This window comes from Tamandua tetradactyla, chromosome 11, assembly GCF_023851605.1.
Source record: "Tamandua tetradactyla isolate mTamTet1 chromosome 11, mTamTet1.pri, whole genome shotgun sequence".
Classification (NCBI taxonomy): domain Eukaryota; kingdom Metazoa; phylum Chordata; class Mammalia; order Pilosa; family Myrmecophagidae; genus Tamandua; species Tamandua tetradactyla.
Window position 1 is genome coordinate 34,886,915 of NC_135337.1, and position 16,733 is coordinate 34,903,647.

At 37.6% G+C, this 16,733-nt stretch overlaps 1 long non-coding RNA gene across 2 annotated transcripts in view; it reads left to right on the forward strand.

Annotated features, from left to right (window-relative positions):
• The window catches only part of LOC143650051 (uncharacterized), a 94,066-nt gene extending 79,254 nt beyond the window's left edge, over positions 1-14,812 (forward strand). For both annotated transcript variants that reach the window (XR_013159334.1, XR_013159335.1), the window contains one exon: positions 13,754-14,812. This is a non-coding gene — a long non-coding RNA (uncharacterized LOC143650051). The remainder of the gene's footprint in view (positions 1-13,753) is intronic.
• Positions 14,813-16,733: the final 1,921 nt, after the last annotated feature.

The following is a 16,733-nucleotide window of genomic DNA, read 5'->3' on the forward strand; positions in this document are numbered from 1 at the left end:
CTAGCAAATCGTATCCAACAACACATTAAAAGAATTATTCATCATGACCAAGTAGGATTCATCTCAGGTATGCAAGGATGGTTCAACATAAGAAAATCAATTAATGTAATACACCATATCAACAAATTAAAGCAGAAAAATCACATGATCATCTCAATTGATGCAGAGAAGGCATTTGACAAGATTCAACATCCTTTCCTGTTGAAAACACTTCAAAGGATAGGAATACAAGGGAACTTCCTTAAAATGATAGAGGGAATATATGAAAAACCCACAGCTAATATCATCCTTAATGGGGAAAAATTGAAAACGTTCCCCCTAAGATCAGGAACAAGACAAGGATGTCCACTATCACCACTATTATTCAACATTGTGTTGGAGGTTCTAGCCAGAGCAATTAGACAAGAAAAAGAAATACAAGGCATCAAAATTGGAAAGGAAGAAGTAAAACTATCACTGTTTGCAGACGATATGATACTATACGTCGAAAACCCGGAAAAATCCACAACAAAACTACTAGAGCTAATAAATGAGTACAGCAAAGTAGCAGGTTACAAGATCAACATTCAAAAATCTGTAGCATTTCTATACACTAGCAATGAACAAACGGAGGGGGAAATCAAGAAACGAATCCCATTTACAATTGCAACTAAAAGAATAAAATACCTAGGAATAAATTTAACTAAAGAGACAAAAGACCTATACAAAGAAAACTACAAAAAACTGCTAAAAGAAATCACAGAAGACCTAAACAGATGGAAGGGCATACCGTGTTCATGGATTGGAAGACTAAATATAGTTAAGATGTCAATCCTACCTAAATTGATTTACAGATTCAATGCAATACCAATCAAAATCCCAACAACTTATTTTTCAGAAATAGAAAAACCAATAAGCAAATTTATCTGGAAGGGCAGGGTGCCCCAAATTGCTAAAAACATCTTGAGGAAAAAAAACGAAGCTGGAGGTCTTGCGCTGCCAGACTTTAAGGCATATTATGAAGCCACAGTGGTCAAAACAGCATGGTATTGGCATAAAGATAGATATATCGACCAATGGAATCGAATAGAGTGCTCAGATATAGACCCTCTCATCTATGGTCATTTGATCTTTGATAAGGGAGTCAAGCCAACTCACCTGGGGCAGAACAGTCTCTTCAATAAATGGTGCCTAGAGAACTGGATATCCATATGCAAAAGAATGAAAGAAGACCCATATCTCACACCCTATACAAAAGTTAACTCAAAATGGATCAAAGATCTAAACATTAGGTCTAAGACCATAGAACAGTTAGAGGAAAATGTAGGGAGATATCTTATGAATCTTACAATTGGAGGCGGTTTTATGGACCTTACACCTAAAGCAAGAGCACTGAAGAAGGAAATAAATAAATGGGAACTCCTCAAAATTAAACACTTTTGTGCATCAAAGAACTTCATCAAGAAAGTAGAAAGACAGCCTACACAATGGGAATCAATATTTGGAAACGACATATCAGATAAAGATCTAGTATCCAGAATTTATAATGAGATTGTTCAACTCAACAACAAAAAGATAGCCAACCCAATTACAAAATGGGAAAAAGACTTGAATAGACACCTCTCAGAGGAGGAAATACAAATGGCCAAAAGACACATGAAGAGATGCTCAATGTCACTGGCCATTAGAGAAATGCAAATCAAAACCACAATGAGATATCATCTCACACCCACCAGAATGGCCATTATCAACAAAACAGAAAATGACAAGTGCTGGAGAGGATGCGGAGAAAGAGGCACACTTATCCACTGTTGGTGGGAATGTCAAATGGTGCAACCACTGTGGAAAGCAGTTTGGCGGTTCCTCAAAAAGCTGAATATAGAATTGCCATACGACCCAGCAATACCATTGCTGGGAATCTACTCAAAGGAATTAAGGGCAAAAACTCAAACAGACATTTGCACACCAATGTTTATAGCAGCGTTATTTACAATTGCAAAGAGATGGAAACAGCCAAAATGTCCATCAACAGACGAGTGGCTAAACAAACTGTGGTATATACGTACGATGGAATATTATGCAGCGTTAAGACAGGATAAACTTATGAAGCATGTAATAACATGGATGGACCTAGAAAACATTATGCTGAGTGAGTCTAGCCAAAAGCTAAAAGACAAATACTGTATGGTCCCAATGATGTGAATCGACACTCGAGAATAAACTTGGAATATGTCATTGGTAACAGAGTTCAGCAGGAGTTAGAAACAGGGTAAGATAATGGGTAATCGGAGCTGATGGAATACAGACGGTGCAATAGGACTAGATACAAAAACTCAAAAATGGACAGTACAATAATACCTAATTGTAAAGTAATCATGTTAAAATACTGAACGAAGCTGCATCGGAGCTATAGGTTTTTGTTTTGTTTTGTTTTGTTTGTTTTGTTCTTATTATTATTACTTTTATTTTTTTTCTCTATATTAACATTCTATATCTTTTTCTGTTATAATGCTAGTTCTTCTAAACCGATGCAAATGTACTAAGAAACGATGATCATGCATCTATGTGATGATGTTAAGAATTACTGATTGCATATGTAGAATGGTATGACGTCTTAAAAAAAAAAAAAAATGGTCAGCACAATACTGCCTAATTGTAATGTAATTATCTTGGAACGCTGAATGAAGCTGCATCTGATTTATAGTTTTTTTTTTGTTTGTTTTGTTTTTTTTCTCGTATATATTTTTGTACTTTTTATTCTTATTTGTGTTTTCTCTCTGTGTTATCACTTTATTTCTTTTTCTGTTGTAGTGCTATTTCTTTCTCTAAATCGATGCATATGTACTGAGAAATGATGACCATACACCTATGTGATGATATTAAGAATTACTGATTGCATATGTAGAATGGATTGATTTCTATTGTTGTGTTAGTTAATTTTTTTAATTAATAAAAAAAAATAAAAAAATTAAAAAAAAAAAGAACATAAACTAAAACACAGTGGTTTGTTGGCAGTTGAAGTTCATGATGCTCCCCATATCGGCACCCCTTGACCTGTCCCAGGAGGAGGGATGTTACAATGCATTGGTTACATTCAGTGGTGCTCCTGGGTCATGCTTTCTAAAATATGGGACATTGGAGATAGACCTTAAATAAGCCTGATCTGGGGGACAACATCCCATTGGTCTTTGGGATGTTTTTTTTTTCTGAAGGGAGAAGGAACAAGGAGAAGGCCTAGCTACTTTATTTCCTTCTCTCTTATGTCTTCACTCTCTTTTGCATCTGTCTGTATAAACCAGAAAGGCTGCACTGTGTTAATCTCAGGGCTGGAGCTGGGTGTCTAGAGCACCTCAGCCATGGGCATTGATAGACATGTAGACTTGCTCATTCTCCCCTTTATGGGCCTTCAGTCCTGCTTTCCATTGAATTGGTTTTTCCTTACTATTGAGTACTGGATGAGGTAGGCTGAGATTCAGATGGTACCTAGAAAGGAAGGCCCAAAGAAGCTGTATGATCTATTTTATTTCTGGTTCAACCTCATCTGATAGTGAAACCTAGTTACTTGGCTCAATACCATCTTCCATCCATATGTAAGTTTCTAAGAGGGTAAGGTGTTGAGTGATGGATAGGGTTGAAGGCTTCTGGTCTCCATTCTCTTTTTGCAACAATATGCTAAATGCTGTTTAAGAGAAGACTTTTATGTAGAGGATGCAGGAAATTCACACTAATTCAGACTGTCATAGGTTTGATTTTAAGATAGAAGAAATTGTTTTGGAATGTAACAATTCATAAATTTAAAGTTAAAAGGTTAGGATTCAAATTGTACTTATTAACTGTGTGATGCTGGCTGAGATATTTAGTCTCTTGGTTTCCTGGAAATATGAAGTGTGTATGTCTATGTTTGTATGTACATGTATGTTTGTGATTTAATAGAGTTAGGAGTAAATAAGCTACCATATGTTTCTTACACAAATAATAGTGGATACTTGGTAAATTTGTCTTGAATTTCTATAGTTAAAACACAAATTTATCAAGTTAAAAATTTGGGAATTATTTTTTCTATTTTCAAAGACTTACTTGATAAATTCATAGCTTTCTTTTATTTTCAAACCAAGGGAAATAAATTGTTTCTTAACATGCACTCTATTTTGGGAATCAGCAATTACTTCTTATCTATCTAAAGAATTTCATGACTATGTCACACAACTATTGTAAACTATAACTTTTGCCATTTAATTAGTCTAATTATGTTATTAGAATATATTAATGTTTTAGTTTGCTAGCTGCCAGAATGCAATATACCAGAAATGGAATGGCTTTTCAAAAGGTGGAATTTATTAAATTACAAGTTTACAGTTCTAAGGCCATGAAACAGTCCAAACCAAAGCAAATCCATAGAAATGTCCAATCTAAGGCACCCAGGGAAAGATACTTTGGTTCAAGAAGGCTGATGATGTTCAGAGTTTCTCTCTCAACTGGAAAGGCACATGGTGAATATGGCAACATCTCTTAGCTTTCTCTCCAGGCATCTTGCTTCATGAAGCAACCCCCAGGAGCATTTTCCTTCTTCATTTCTAAAAGTCTCTGACTTTGTGGGTTTTTGTGGTTCTTGTGGCTCTCTCTTTGTTCTGAAGCTTTCTCCAAAATGCTTTCTCTTTTAAAGGATTCCAGGAAACTAATCAAGATCCATCTGGAATGGGTGGAGTCACATCTCCATGGAGATAAACTGATCAAGTCTCCTACATACAGTGCTGGATAGAGTTTAAAAGAGAGGTTACCTCCACAAAATTGGATTAGGATTAAGTTGTGGCCTTTCTGGGGTACATAAATCCTTTCAAACTGGCACAATTGATGATAATTATGTGTATTTTACATAAAAATCTTTTAAACACTTCACAAAAAGTATGCTACACATTTATGTATTTGTTCTACAAATATGCAAATGTATATACATATACAAATATACATTAGTGATTTGGGATTACTTTTTTTCTGTTATTCTGATCGAGGGAGGTTTTGTTATACAGAATTAGTTTAGTAAATAATCAATTTAATCCCTACCTCAAAGTGGGAAACAGAGAGGTACAGGTATGATTACTCTGGTTTGGAGAAAATGATTAGGGTCATTTATTGTGTCCTATTTTCCTTGAAGAAGGTTGCATCAGATTCAAGGTCCATGTGATTTTCTGGATGTAGGGATGATAAAAACTTGGTGCAGGGCTGCCTTAAGAAGCCTTTACTCATGTTCCATAGAAACTTTCGGAGATAAACAAAAATCTGCTATATGCCAGCTCTAAGTGAAAAAAAAAAATGAAGCAGGTATTTTTTTTGCAGAAGTTCTTTTTTTTTAGGCTTTTTCAATGGGGATTTATTAGTTTACAAATTTACAGTTCTAAGGCCATGAAAATGTGCAGATTAAGAGGAGATACCTGCTCTAAGGGAAGGCTGGTGACATTCCTCGGTCACATGGGTAGGCACATGGAGATGTCTGCTGGTCCTTCTTTCCTAGCTTCTGCTTTCAGTGGCTTTCTCTCCAGCTCCTGTGAGTCTTTGCTTGTTTCTCCTGGGGAGTTTCTCTCTAAGCTGTCTCCAAATGTGTCTGTCTGTTTCTCTAGATTTTTCTGCCCTTTCTCCTCTCATAAAGGACTACAGTAAAGGATTCAGACCCATCTTGAGTGGGATGAGTCACATTTGAATTGAAACAATCAAAAGGTCCCACCCACAATAGGTCTGCACCCACAGGGACAAATTAAAAGAAAATGGTGTTTCCTGGGATACATAACAGCTCCAAACTACCACACACCACTCTCTGGACCCCCAAAATGTTCTTTTCATATGCAAAAAAACATTCATTCCATTACAATATCACAAAAACCTTAAGTCATTTCAATAACAATATTAAATACAAACTCTTTTCAAAATCAGTTACAAGCATAGTCTATCCTAAGGTGGAATTCTTCTCTGACTGTGGACCTGAGAAACAGAAAAAGCTATCTGCTTCCTATATACAAAGGAGGGCCAGTCATAGGGTAAACATTCCCATTTCCATTAGGGAACAATTAGAAGGAAAACAGGGGTAAAAGTTCCTCCAAAGTTCCAAAAACCTGCAGGGCATACTTCATTAGATTTCCAGGTCTGAAAAATCATCCGTAGAATGATGATTTTTCCTTGAGGCTTGAGAGAGCAGCAATCTCATCTTTTCCAAGGGCTTGCTCAGCAGCCCTGCTCAGAGAGGTCCATTTCTTGCATTCTTGAAAGGATCATTTCCAGAATCCAAAATAAAGGACACTGACTTTTGTCTGTGCCAGAGAGTGCCTCAGCAATAGCAATTGACTTAGCAGCTTGGATGTCTTCCCCCTTGGCTCCAACTTCCAGCCTTGGGTAATGTGCTTGAAAATGGATGGATCCCAACAAGGATCAATATTTATGGCAATGCCTCATTCTGCACTTCTGCATAAGTTTATCACTTAAATGGCACCCCGAATTTGAACTCTTGTCCCTGTTTTGCTCCTGCTTCAGGTTGAGGGTTCAAATGGTCCTGATGACCACGCCTTCCTTGGTCCTAATTCTTAATAAAACTAACATTTGTTTGGACTTACCATGAGCCATGTTAAGTACCCTTCATAGAATACCTCATCTAGTCTTCATAAAACTTTATGGTAGAGCCACTATTTATTTTTTTATTCCAATTTCACAGATGAGAAATTTAGCTTTAGTGATATTGAATGATTTGTCCTGTGTCACAGAGTAAGTTGGAAAAGTAGTGGCCAAATCTGGACAGTCTGACTTTATAGCCTGACTCGGGCTTCCTTACTGATGGATCAGCTACTGTGCTCACTAAGCTTTTTTTTTTTAATTTCAAAGCACAGCACCACAATTAATTGTAGAACATATTTCAGACTTTGACAATTTCAGGTTTTTACTTCTAGCTGCTCTAAAATATTGGAGACTGAAAGAGATAACAATTTAATGATTCAGCATTCTTATTCATTTGTTAAATCCTGTCTTCTATGCACAACTCCACCATCACCTTTGATCTTTCCATACCTCTCTTTAGCGGTGTTTGGGCTATAGCAATTCTAAATTTTTGATATTGGAAGGGTCTGTCACTAATATGGAGTAGGTAGATGGAACTATGTGATGTTCTGAAGAAGCTGGGCTAGGTTTCAGGACTTATCTGGACCAGGGACCCATCTGGAAGTTGTAGGTTTCTGGAAGGTTACTCTAGTGCATGGAACCCTTGTAGAAACTTATGTATTTCCCTAAGTGTTATTTAGGATTGGCTGGAATGGTCCTGGTTGGGGGTTGGCAGATTATGATAGGTAGTAAGGTTTAACTGAAGCTTGTGTAAGAGAAACCCCCAGAATAGCCTCTAGGCTCTATTTGAACTCTCTCTAAACTGATACTTTATTAAATACACTTCTTTCCCCCCTTTTGGTCAGGATGGAATTGTTGATCCCATGGTACTAGGTCTGGAGTCATCCCTGGGAGTTCTCTCCCACACCACCAGGGAGACTTTCACCCCAGTTTGTCTTGTCCCACATGGGGGGAGGACAATGATTTCACTTGCAGAGTTGGGCTTAGAGAGACTGAGGCCACATCTGAGCAATAAAAGAGGTTCTCCAGAAGTAACTCTTAGGCATGCTTATAGGTAGTCTAAGCTTCTCCACTATCTACATAAGCTTCACAAAAGTAAGCCTCATGATCAGGGGCATGGCCTATTGATTTGGGTGTCCCTAAAGTTTGACACAGTAGCAGAGGATTCCATGATGGTAAGGTTTAATTGTTCCATAGTCTTTCTCCCTTCCCTCAGAGGACTTTGCCAATACTTTTTGATCATCTGCTTAATATACTCTAGGATATTTCCAGGCATGACAATAATCTATACAGGATTAAAGGACCTCTTTCTTATTCTGTGCTCCCTGTGTTTCAGTTGTTCAAATGAGCTATACAGATAGGTTCAATTAAATTATACAGTACAGAAAATTTCAGTTCCAGATCAAACAAACCTTTCTTCCATTGGTCTCAAAGAGTATGAGTGGCTCTTAAATGTAGACACTGTCTTCCTTACCCCTGTGTTCTGAATTACTTTAAACCCAACCCATTTGGCTTCATTCTTATTGCTAAATACCAGGTTATATATATAAAAAAGCCTCTCAAAATCCAGAAATAATAATCACCACTTCAGACTTAATGTATCTGCTCTAAAAGCTTTCAATCTGGGCCCCTGTTTTCTTATAAGCCTTTTCTAAAGGTGACCATACCATTCTTGTTCCTTGTTTCTGGCTTACTATCAAATGTCCCATGTTTATTTACATCATTGCATGCCTCACGATTTTATTCCTTTTTGTAGCAGCACAACTTTCATTCATAAGTATACGCCATCGTTCACCAATCTATTTCGTAAGTGCATCCTTCAGCCACCTGCATTCATCAGGCATCATGTAGAAAGTCCAAAGTTCACAGTCCATCAACATTCTCAATTTTAGATAATTTCATTGTTCCCAAGAGAAAGAAAACCAAAAACACATCCTCTCCAAATAGGAAATCTAAACCTCATCTTAACTCTTGTCCCTTACCCCATTATTTACCTCTGTTGTTGCTGTGGTAATGCTGATGGTTTCCTTTTGAACATAGCTCATAGCATACAATAGCAGTTTTTCCCCTGTACCTTGGACTTACACACTGTTTATACAAGGCTCATATCATTGAAGTAATTCTTGAGAGAAATAATTCATATTTCTAGTGTGAATCAGTGGGTCACGTAGGTCTATACTACCCCTTTCAATCTTGTTCATCTTCAGTATGGTAATATTACTTATAGACCTACTAGAGAATCACCTTCACTCTTATCTATTCCCTTACATTGAAGTTTAACCTCATTAGCTAACGGTTCACCCATCTCTAGCTTCTATGTATCTCTAAGTCCCCTATATTATAAGCCTCTGATTATACTTTTAAGCTGGTCATAAAAGTGAAATCATATAGTATCTATCCTTTAGTGTCTGGCTTATTTCACTCAGTATTATGTCCTCAAGGCTCATCTATCTTGTCTTGTGCTTCAGGACATCATTTTGTCTTACTGCTGCATGATATCCCATTGTATGTGTATACAACATTTGGTTAACCCACTCGTCCATTGATGGACATTTGAATTGTTTCCATCTTTTGGCAATTGTGAGTAATGCTGCTATGAACATTGATGTGCAAATGTCTGTTTGTGTCACTGTTTTCAGCTCTTCTGGGTATATACCAAGTAGTGCTATTGCAACTCGATATTAAGTTTCCTAAGGAACCGCCAAACAGTCTTCCATAGTGGCTGCACCACTATACATTCCCACCAGCAGTGCATAAGTGTCCCAGTTTCTCCACATCCTCTCCAACATTTATAGCTTCCTGTTTGTTTAGTAGCAACAATTCTTATTGGTGTGAGGTGGCATCTCATTGTAGTATTGATCTGCATTTCCCTTATAGCCAATGAAAATGAGCATCTCTTCATGTACTTTTGAGCCACCTGTATTTGCTCTTCAGAAAAATGCCTATTTATATCTTAACCCATTTTATAATTGGGTTGTTTGTTCTTTTGTTGTTGAGTTATATGATTTCTTTGTATATACAGGAAATCAAACCTTTGTCCAATATGTGATTTCCAAATATTTTCTCCCATTGAGTTGGTTTCCTCTTCACCTTTTTGACAAAGTCTTTTGAGGTGCAGAAGCATTTGATTTTGAGGAGTTCTCATTTATCTATTTTTTCTTTTGTTGCTTGTGCTTTGGGTGTAAAGTTCTCTTATGATGTCTTTTCATTTAAAGTCCATTTTGTCCAATATTAGTATAGCTACTCCCACTTTCTTTTGGTTACAACTTGCTTGGAAAACCTTTTTCCATCCTTTCACTTTCAATCTATTTGTATCCCTGTGTCTAAGATGAGTCTCTTGTAAGCAGCATATAGGTGGACTATGTTTCTTAATCCATTCTGCCAATCTGTATCTTTTAATTGGTAAGTTTAGTCCATTAACATTCAAAGTTATTACTGAAAATGCATTTCTTGATTCCATCATCTTATCTTTTTTATTTTATTTATCAGATCTCTATATTCCTTTCCCTCTTTCTCTTTGTATTCTTTAAATTACCCTTAGTAGTACTCTTCAATTCTGTGCTCTCCTCTAGACCTCCCTCTCCTGTCTTTTTTTTTTTTTTTTCAGCTGGCAGGACTCCTTTAGTATTTCTTGTAGGGCTGGTCTCTTGTTGACAAATTCTTTCAGAACTTCTTTGTCTGTGAAAACTTTAATCTCTCCCTCAGTTTTGAAGGACAATTTGGCTAGGTACAGAATTCTTGGCTGGATGTCTTTCTTTTTCAGGATCTTGAATATATCATACCACTGCCTTCTCACCTCTAGGGTGCTAGTTGAGTAGTCTGAACTCAGTCTTATTTGATTTCCCTTGTATGTAGTAGATTGTTTTTCTCTTGCCATTTTCAGGATATCATGCTTCTCTTCGACATTTGACAGACTGATTAGTATGTGCCTTGAGGAAGGCCTATTTGGATTTATTGTGTTTGGAGTTTTTTTGGCTTCTTTGACTTGTATATTTATGTACTTTATGAGGGTTGGGAAATTTCCCCCATTATATCCTCAACTACTCTTCCTAGCCCTTTACTACTCTCATCTCCTGGGACACCAATGATTCTTGTATTTGTGTGCTTTGTTTTGTCTATCATTTCCCTGAGTTCCCATTTATTTTTTTCCATCTTTTTTTCCATTTGTTATTTTGAGTCTTTGAAGTCAATTGTCCTTTCCTCTACATCACTTATTCTTTCTTCTGTCTCTTCAAATCTGGTGTCGTGTGCCTCTAGTATGTTTTTATTTGGTCAGCAGAGTCTTCAATCTCCGTGATACCTGCTATTTTTCAATTTATTCTTTCAAATTCCTCTTTATGTTCTTCTACTGTCTTCGTGATTTCCCTTATGCAATTTGTTATCCCACTTATTTTATTAAGAAGAGTTGTATGAACATCTTTGATTAGTTGTTCCAATATCTGTGTCTTCTCTGGTGTTTTAATTTGGTCATTAGCCCTGCCTAATGACAGGGCTATATGCAGCAAATATAGAAGTGATATGCTTCTGCTATCTTCTTGGCATGTAAATATCTTGATTGATTTACTTTGAGAGTTGAGTTCTTTCTATAGTCTGAGTGTTTGCGGGATGGTTGTACAGCAGGGAGCAGGGCACAGGGTGCAGGACTCAGTGTGGTAATTTGTTTCAGGGCAGATATAGGCGCAGTTGCAGATATTATGCTGATGCTTATGAATGTGGATGCCCAGTGTCCAGGGAGGATGTAGCTGTGTGGGTGCACTGGTCTGGGGGCCATAACCCTGGTGTGCACTGGACTAAGACACGGGGCCTTTTGTGCACATGCATAGAGCTATGGCAGCAGGTTGGCATTATGCCTTTACGAATTGGGAGCAGATGTGACCTGGTTCCTGGTCACGGGCTCCCGTCCATGCACTCCCATGGGCTCCATGGCTCTGTGCCTCCATGCCAGGCTCCAGCTTTCTGTCCCTCAGTTCCTCGGCCTTGGCAACCAAATCTGCCCCATGTGGTCCAGAAGGCTCTCCCAGGTCAGCTGCACTCCCGAATTGCCACCTCAGTTGCCCTACTGTTCCTTCTCTAACTTTTCTGTGGAGCAGGGCTAATCTTGAGCTACTCTATTTGGCTACCTTCCTAGAAGTTGATCATTAAGCATTTTAATTGTCTTCAATAGTCCTAGCTTCAACTACTCTGTTCACTTAGCCCATGAAGCTCTAATTTGTTAGACTATGTGCCCCAATTTCTGAATGAAGAATATTTCAACACTAGCTGTCAATAATTTATTTATTAGATAAATACATGGTGCTTACTACTCTAAATGCTCTTCTCCTAGTTTAAATCTGTTGTATACCCCAGAAAAGCCAGGTTCTTTACTCCTCATTCAATATTGCTGGATGGAAGTTTTTTTATTGTTTCCTTGGAGATGTGACCCATCCAATTGTGGGTGGTAACTTTTGATTAGACAGTTTCCATGGAGATGTGTCTCTACTATTCAATGTGAAGTTGCTTTCTGGAGCCCTTTAAGAGGGAACTATTTTGGAAAAAACTTTAGAGCCCATGCAACCAGAGACCTTTGGAGATGAAGAAGGAAAACACACCTGGGGGAGCTTCATAAAAAAAAGAAGCCTGTAGAGAAAACTAATTGGCCTCGCCATGTTCGCCATGTGCCTTTCCAGTTGAAAGAGAAACCCTGAATGTCTTTGGCCTTCTTGAACCAAGGTATCTTTACCTGGATGCCTTGGATTGAACATTTCTATAACCTTGTACAATTTGGACATTTTCACAGTCTTAGAACTGTAAACTTACAACTTACTAAATTCCCCATTTTAAAAGCTGTTCCATTTCTGGTATATTATATTCCAGCAGCTTTCAAACTAGAACAGCTCTATTAAAGCTAAATAATTTAATCCTTATAATAACTACATAAAGTATGGCAAAATTGAAGAATAGAGAAGTTAAGTGAATTAATCAAAGTTATAGAATTAATAAATGGCAGAGTTAGGATTATTTAAAACCACGCCATCTAGGTTCAAATCTTGGATAGAAACTGTGTTAAGTTTGCTAGCTGCTGGAATGTGATATACCAGAAATGGAATGGTTTTTATAAAAGGAAATTTAACAAGTTACAAGTTTACAGTTCTAAGGAAGTGAAAGTATCCAAATTAAGGCACCAACAAGAGGTTACCTCAACTCAAGAAAAGCTGATATTGTCCAGAACTCCTCTGTCAGCTGGGTAGTCATGTGGCTGGCATCTGCAGGTCCCTTACTCCTGGCCTCTATTGCGTTCAGCCTCTGTTCCTGTGGGGATTCCTCACTTTACTTCTCTGGGGTTGGTTTTCATCTCTTGGCTTCTGTTGTCTCTCTCCAGATTCTGGTTTGCTTAGCATCTCATGGCAATGTCTGCTTGGCTCCAAGTACCTTCAAACATCTGTGTCTCTGTTCTCCACGTGTCCGCATCTCTGTCAGCTTATTTTGAAGTTTCTGTTGGCTCTGAAGCTTCAGTTGTTTCTCAAGGATATTTTGTTTCTCCAAAATGTTTCCTTTTCATAGGAGTCCAGTAAGCTAATCAAGATCTACCTAGAATGGGTGGAGCCACATCTCCATCTAATCAAAGGTCACACCGACAATCCAAAGTGTCACATCTTTGTGGAGATAATCTAATCAAGTTTCTAACCTACAGTGCTGAATAGGCATTAAAAGAACTGGCTGCTCCCACAAGTTTGGGTCAGATTAAAACTGGCTTTTCTGGGGTACATAATACTTTCAAATACAGAAACCATTACCTCCATATTGCCCCCACATTCCAGGTATTTGTTGATGGAACATTTACCATATGCTCAGCTCTGTATTCCCCTTCAGCAGCAAACAAATTAAAAAAATAAATAGTGGCTCTGAGGAATGTGAAGTTCAAACAGGCTGGAGGAGGCTCTGAAGTTATGTCAGACACTGTTGACTGTCTATCTCCTAACCAGCGTTTTCCTCTTCCTTTCTAACAGGATATGGTTTTGCTTAGGATAGCAATGTACCTAGTAAAAGGGGAGCATGCAATCAGGTTCTGGCCAATGAGATGAAAGAGAAGTCTTCTGGGTGGGGCTTCCAGGAAAGCTATTATTTTCCTGATACAAAGGTACAGATTCAGTTGGCATGAACTTTTGACCCTTTGCACTTTCTTTTTCTTCTTTCCTAGGATCCAGATACAATAATTGGTCTGGAGCAGTCATTTTACAATCATGAGGACTAAGCAAGCTGTTAAGGATGACAGATAAAGAAGTTAAAAAGAGCCCGGTCCTTGATGATTTCCTTAAGCAGCTGTAGCAGTCCTGGACTGCCTTTTTCTGGACTTTTTGTAAAGTGTGAGTATATGTATGTGAGAGAGAAATATAAGTCCCTATTTGGTTAAAGCAATGTAGTTGAGTTTCTTTTATAGACAATTGAACAAAATCTTAACTTGCATAGAAGACTTCATGGAAGAGCCTCCATCTAAACTTTGAAAATCAGGAATATTCAGCCAGGTTGAGGGAAAAAGAAGAACTGTTCCAGGTTTTGAACAGATCCTAAACAATAGTGAAGAAGTAGAACCAGCACAGTGTGGCAGGAAAAACTGTACGCTCAATCTGACTGGAGAAGAGTATAGTCAAGCATCTCTAGAAAACCTCAAGGGCAGCGAGAAGAATAAAGGAAGAATAAGGAGCCCTTAGTGAGGTTGACAAAAAGAAGAAGAGAGAGGATGCAAATAAATAAAATCAGAAATGGAAGAGGAGACATAACCACTGACACTGCAGAAATAAATGAGGTAATGAGAGGATACTATGAACAACTTTATGCTAATAAATAGACAATGTAGATGAAATGGACAACTTCCTAGAAAGGCATGAACAACCAACATTGACTCAAGAAGAAATAGATGACCTCAACAAACCAATCACAAGTAAAGAAATTGAATCAGTCATTAAGAAGATCCCCAAAAAGAAAAGTCCAGGACCAGATGGCTTCACATGTGAATTCTACCAAACATTTAAGAAAGAATTAGTACCAATTCTGCTCATACTCTTCAAAAAAACTGAAGCAGAGGGAATGCTACCTAACTCATTCTATGATGCCAACATCACCCTTATACCAAAGCCAGACAAAGATATTACAAAAAAAGAAAATCACAGACCAATCTCTCTAACTAATATAGATGCCAAAATCCTCAACAAAATTCTTACAAATCAAATCCATGGCACATTAAAGAGTTATACACCATGACCAAGTAGGATTCAACAAGGATGGTTCGACATAATAGAATCAATCAATGTTATGCACCATATCAACAAATCAAAGCAGAAAAACCACATGATCATCTCAATTGATGCAAAAAAGGCATTTGACAAAATTCAATATCCTTTCTTGTTGAAAACACTTCAAAGGATAGGAATAGAAGGGAACTTCCTCAACATGAAAAGGGAATATATGAAATACCCATAGCTAACATCATCCTCAATGGTGAAAAACTGAAAACTTTTCCCCTAAGATCAGGAACAAGACAAGGATGTCCACTATCACCATTGTTATTCAATATTGTGTTGGAAGTTCTAGCCAGAGTAATTAGACAAGAAAAAGAAATACAAGGCATCAAAATTGGTAAGGAAGAAGTAAAGCTCCCACTGTTTGCAGATAATATGATACTATACATCAAAAAACCCCAAAAAATCCACAGCAAAACTACTAGAACTAATAAATGAGTACAGCAAAGTGGCAGGCTAGAAAAAAAAAAAGAGAATAAAGGAATTGATGTGTGAAACAGTGTGGAAGGGGCTGGGACTTAGTGAGAGATGAAGCTGGGGCTAATCATGAGAGATCCTGTAAGCTAAAGAGTTAGAAATGTATCAATATAGAAGGGGGAGATAATGAAGAGTTTTGGGCAATGGTACAATATTAAACAGCCAAGTAGAAATACATATTTTATATGTGAAACTGGATCTTCACCCAATTAATCCACAAATAATTTTGAACATCCTACTATGTGCTAGACACTGTTCTAGGCTCAGGGTTAGAGATTAAGATTCTGTAAATTGATATAAATTCAATTTCTAGTTTCCTAAACAAATATTTCAGAAAAAAGACCCCATTTATCCCTTTATCATGATAAAACAGAGTGTTTGAGTGGGACTGACTGGGTTCAAACTTTGGTCTTGGCATTTATTAGCTATATATCCTTGGGCATGTTTCTTAATCTTTATGCCTCAGTTTCCTCAGCTATATATGTAGCTAAAAAAAGGTACTTACCTCCCAACTTAATTATGTGCATTAAATGAGACAGTAATGAATCAATGTTTCCTGTCTAATTAATGGCAACTTCATTGCTCTTACATTGTTCAGTACCAAATTCTGGAGTACCATTTCTTCTTCTCTTTTATCACCAAATCTCATTGGATCTAACTTCAAACTCTATCTAGAATCCAATTTCTTTGTGCCATGTCCACTGGTAATCACCCTGGTCCTAGCAATGTTCATCTGTACAGTGGTGACTATGGACCTGACTCCTCCCAGAAGCCCTCTTCAGGTCCAAGGCACATGTCTTCTATTTTCTGGGAATATCAGTTGTTAAAGGCGCACATGTGTGTCCTTCATAGGGGTTGCCCTTTCTGAAGATAAATGTCTTACATGCTTTTCCTGGGAGAAGACCCTACTAAAAACTGACTGATGTGGAGATACAAAGAACTGGCCACTTCACCTCAATTTGAGACAGTTCCAAAGGGGCCACCCCAGAACTCCTCTAAAGACTAGCTGTGGCTTCAGTTGCCACCATCTTGCAGGCTAGCTTTTCCCTCTATTCTATTCTGCCTTATTCATGTTCTTACATCACTCAATAAGCCTTCTGCATGAAATTCCTCCTCAAACTCTGAGAGTGTTTGAGTGGGAATGACTGAGTCCAAATTTTGGCTTTGTCATTTATTAGCTATGCATCCCTGGGCATGTTTCCTAACTTCTCTGTGCCTCAGTTCCTTTAAAAAGTAACTCTATTTTAGACAATCTCTCACCTGTATCATTGTAATAACTCCCTAAATATAATCTCCATACCTATCCCTGCAATCTCTTCCTAAAACAGTGGCCACAGTGACTCTGTTAAAGCATAAATTAAATCAAGACACTCAGAATACACAAATTTCCTATAATGACTTAAA